Source organism: Carassius auratus, unplaced genomic scaffold, assembly GCF_003368295.1.
Source record: "Carassius auratus strain Wakin unplaced genomic scaffold, ASM336829v1 scaf_tig00216601, whole genome shotgun sequence".
In the NCBI taxonomy this organism is placed as follows: Eukaryota; Metazoa; Chordata; class Actinopteri; order Cypriniformes; family Cyprinidae; genus Carassius; species Carassius auratus.
In genome coordinates this window covers 20,001-25,000 of record NW_020528657.1, presented here as the reverse complement: position 1 = coordinate 25,000, position 5,000 = coordinate 20,001, and positions in this window count along the sequence as shown.

Here is a 5,000-nt window from a genome sequence, read left to right as displayed (position 1 = left end):
ACTAATATTGACAAGGACATGGCTATGGACAAGGAACAAGGTAAAGGAATTGAGAAGGAGCAGCGGAGAGTGCAAAGTGGAGGATCAGGGAGAAGGGAGGAGAAGAATATGCAAGAGCGAGAAAAAGAGTATGCAAAGGAGGCAACAATGATTGTAAACGTGGCAGAGGTGGATGGGGGGAAAGCAGAAGATGTGATAGTCGCTTTGATTGCAAAGGTAGGAGTGACAAAAGTATTGGCTGTGAGGCCAAGATTGAATAAGGAATTTGAAATAACTTTGGAAAATGAGAGTTGCTGTGAAAGCCTAAAGGAAGGTTTAATGGTCAAAGGAACCCAGTGTGAGGTGAGAAGTTTAAGCACAAGAGAGTGTATCGTCTCCTTTATGCATCTACCATGTTACATAACAGATGAAGAGATCAAAAGTAAGCTGAATATGTGGGGCGTCTCTGCGACATCGGAGATCAGAAGAAGACTATATCCAGGTATGAGCATCACAGATGGGACTCGCTACGTCAGGGTTAAATTCCCTAGTGACGTCACCTCTCTCCCATATAGCACACGTTTTGAAACTGCAGAGGGGGCACAGTATTTCAGAGTGATACATGACAGACAGGTTAAGATCTGTCGTCTATGTAGGGGTCCGGGGCATGTAATGAAAGACTGTCCCGAGTTTAGGTGCCGAGACTGTGACGAGCTGGGACACTTTGCCAGAGAGTGTGATGCGGTGAGATGCCCCGACTGTAAGAAGGTGTTGGTGAAATGTGAGTGCTGGATGGGGGCTGAGGAGGACGAGGAAAACAATATGGAAGCAGAGGAAACACAAAGTGAAGAGGAGGAAGAGGAGAAGCAAATGGAAGAAAGGGAGCAAGATGAAGGGGAACAAGCTGGAAGGACAGTGAGGAGTGAAGGCAGAAAAGAACAAGAGGGCAAGAATCTGGTGGCGAAAGAAGAAGAACAGGAAGCTTTGGAGAGCCAGGAGGAACAGGACGAGATGGAGGAAGACCATGGGGAGGTCAATAAGCAAGTCGAGGAAAAGGGGACAACAAGAAGACGTCTTTTGAAGGTAGAACAAAACCATGAGCAAGCCAAAAAAAGACATGTGATGATAATGGAAACTGGGGATACAGAAGTAAAGGGAGTGGAGTGGGACCAAAATAGGTATGAGACATTGTCGGCGAAGGGGGACGATGGGGAATGAGGAAGAAGAGGTGGATTCTTTTTTGTATGTTTTTGAGCATTGCAACCATTAATGTTCGTGGGTTATTGGATCAAGTGAAATTTGAAAGACTGAAAGAAGTTTGTAAGAGGGCAAATGTATTAATGATTCAAGAGACAAATTGGAGGGATGATGTAATGACTGAGTTCAAAAAGAAATGGAAAGGGGATGTTTTATGCAATCATGGAGATGGAAGAAAAGGGAGAGGAGTAGCAATCTTAATAAAAAAAGGGGTGTGTGAAGAGGTACGAGAAGTGTATAATGATGAAGAGGGGAAATGTCTGGCGGTGGAAATAGAGGATGGTGGAGGGGAAAAAGTCATTTTATGTAATGTACATGCTCCTGTTGTAGAAAAGGAAAAGGTTGATTTCTTTAAGAAATTGAGGACTAGTATGGAAAAATGGAAGAGGTTTGTAATAATTGGAGATTTTAATACGACTTTTAGCAAGATGGATTTAGCAGAGGGAATGGTCTTTAAATCAGATGGAGGGAGGAAAGAGCTGAAGAGTATAATGGAAGAAAATGATTTAGTGGATATATGGAGAGCAAGAAATGAAGGTATCAGGGAATTCTCAAGAGAACAAGTGGTTAAAAAATGTATGTGCGCAAGCAGAATAGATTTTGCAATATGTAAAAAAGATTTTATGAATGTGGTGGATAATATTTATTATAAAAAAACGTCATTAAGTGATCATAAAGTTGTATGGGTGCGGATTGATTTGAGTGGAATGAAGAGAGGGCCAGGGTTATGGATTCTAAATACGGAATTTTTAAAGGAAATTAGTTTTAAAAAAGGAGTAGAAGAAGTAATAAAGGAAGAACAGAAAGATCAATTGTACAAAGAAGATAAACGAATATGGTGGGATAATGTTAAATATAGAATTGGGAAGTATGCAAAAACTTTGGTAAAATGATGAAGAGGGTAAGGAATCTTGAAGAAAATAAAATAAGAAAGGAGTTGAAAGATATTCTGAATGAGGGAGGGGAAAATGTGGAAAGAATCTTAGTATTAGAAAAAAAGCTTAAGGAAATAGAAGAAAGACATTTTAGAGGGGAGGTGATAAGAAGCAGGGCAAAATATGAAGTAGAAGGGGAAAAATGTACAAAGTTTTTCTTTAATCTTGAAAAAAGTAGACAGAGAGAAGGAATGATTAAGGAGATCAAAAGAGAAAGTGGTGAGATGGTAAAAGAAACAGAAGAGGTTTTAAAAGAAATAACGGAATTTTATAAGAAGCTGTTTAGCAAAGGAAAAATTGAAAAAACAGAAAAAGAATTTTTGATTGGGAAAATTGAGAAAAAATTAGATATGGATAATAAAAAAATGAGTGATGAGGGGATAAAAAAAGAAGAAATTGAATGCGCCATAACGCAATTGAATAATGGAAAAAGTCCTGGAAGAGATGGGCTGTCAGGGGAGTTCTACAAACATTTTAAGGAAGTGTTGACACCAATTTTAAAGGAAGTATATGATGAGATATTTGAAAAGGAAGAAACAAGTCATTTAATGGGGATTGGGGTAATTAAATTAATTTTTAAGAAGAGGGGGGATAAGAATGATTTGAAAAACTACAGGCCAATAACCATGCTAAATACAGACTATAAAATTTTAGCAAAGATATTAGCAAACCGTTTGAAGAAAATTCTACCAAACATTATTGAAACAAACCAGGCATATGCTATCGAAGGAAGGGATATTACAGACACAGTGTGTAGTATAAGAGATGTAGTGAGCTATATGGTGGAGGGAAGGAAAAAGGGATATGTTATAAGTCTAGATTTAGAAAAAGCCTTCGACAGAGTCGAGCATGAATTCTTGTTTGCAATTCTTGAAAAGTTTGATTTTGGGCAAAATTTCATAAAATGGTTGAGGATTTTATACAAGGGGGCAAAAAGCCAAATAAAATGTAATGGGTTTTTAACTGGAGCTTTCAGTATCTCAAGGTCTATAAGACAAGGCTGTCCTTTGTCAGCCCAATTATATAGTTTAGTGGCAGAATCCCTGGGGCTAGCAATAATGGGGGAAAAGGAAATCAAAGGAGTGGTCTTAAGAGATAATGAAGAACTACAAAAAGTATATCAATACGCAGATGACACAACACTAATAGTAAAGGATGTCAAAAGTGTTAAAAAAGCAATGGAAATATTGCAAAGGTACTGCAAAGGATCTGGGGCCAAAATTAACGTACAGAAAACAGTTTATATGAATATTGGTGATGGGGAGAACATTCAAAGCCTATTTCCTTTTAAAGAAGAAGAAGGCTTAAAGGTGTTAGGAATCAGGATAGGGAAAAATGAACGAGAAATGAGGGATATGATGTGGGATGATGTGATTGGAAGGATGGAGAGAGTTTTAAATTTCTGGAAAATGAGGGAACTAACATTGAGGGGGAAGGTGTTAGTACTGAATGCCTTAATGCTATCGAAAATGTGGTATGTGTTGAGTGTTACACCGATGCCAAGGTGGATAAGTAAAAGAATAAAAGCGGCTGTTTTGAAATTTCTATGGGATTCAAAACCATCAAAGGTAGCGTACGAGACAATAATAGGAGATGTGAAAGATGGAGGGTTGGGTTTGCAGGATCCAGAATTAAAGAAAAAGAGTTTTAGAGTTAAAATAGTGAGAAAATTTTTGAGTGAAGAAAATCAGGCACAATGGCCAGAGTTAATGAATTTGTTTTTAAACAAATGTGGAAATATGAATATTGGAGCAGATATTTTATGGATGAAATTGAAGCAAAATATGATTTTTGGAATTCCAGAATTTTATATAGAAGTATTGGAAGCATGGGGAGAATTTAAAATAAATGTGGGCATAAAGCCTAGAAGAAGAGAAGAAATGCTAAATCAACCTTTGTTCTTAAATGATAATGTTTTATATAAAGGAAAAGAACTGTATTTTAAACAGTGGATTAAAGCTGGGTTCAAGAGAGTGAAAGATGTTTTATACGAAGTAAAAGAAGGATTCTTTCCATTCCAAGCAATTGTGGATGAGGTGAGAGAGGTGGAGGATGATGTAAATGTGAAAATTTTGGAAAAGCAATATGAACAGGTAAAGGAAGCAATCCCTGGACAATGGACAAGGATGATTGAGGGAGGAAATGGAAATGAAGGGGACAAGATGAAGGTATTTATGAAAGAGAAGGGAGAAGAAATCTCTTTTAATCAAAGTTCAGTGAAAGAGTTTTATGTGTTTTTCAGGAGTTTAGTATTTAAAGAGCCGGTGGCTGTTAAATTTTGGGAAAAAGTGTTTAACGATTTTGATAAGAGGATGTTATGGAAAAATCTGGGAAAATGGTACATGGATGCGAGAATGGAAAACTTAGAGTTTTGTATAAGACATAACATAATATTTTCAGAGCTAAAGTTGTACAAAATGGGATTAACCGAAAATGCCATGTGTAAAGTGTGTTTGATAAAAGAGGAAGGAATTTTGCATATATTTTTGTCATGTACGGAGTTACAAGCTTTTAAACTGAAAATGAAAAATTTGGTAAAAGAATTGTTGGGGGATAAAGGGGATGAAATTGAGAATGAACAAATCTGGAGTTGTATGTTCTTATTTGGAGTTAACATAGACTGTGAAAAACGGAATGTGATAAATATATTCTTGACTGTTGGGAGGTTTATAATATGGCAGAGAAGGAATTTTGCAAGAAAGGAAAAGAAGAAGTTGGATTTGTGGTCTAGTTTTAAAAGGAAATTGGAAGATTATATAAAGACATTAGAGGAATACTTTAAGAGTGAGGGGAAGATGCAGATACTTGATAAGTTGATAGGGAAAGATA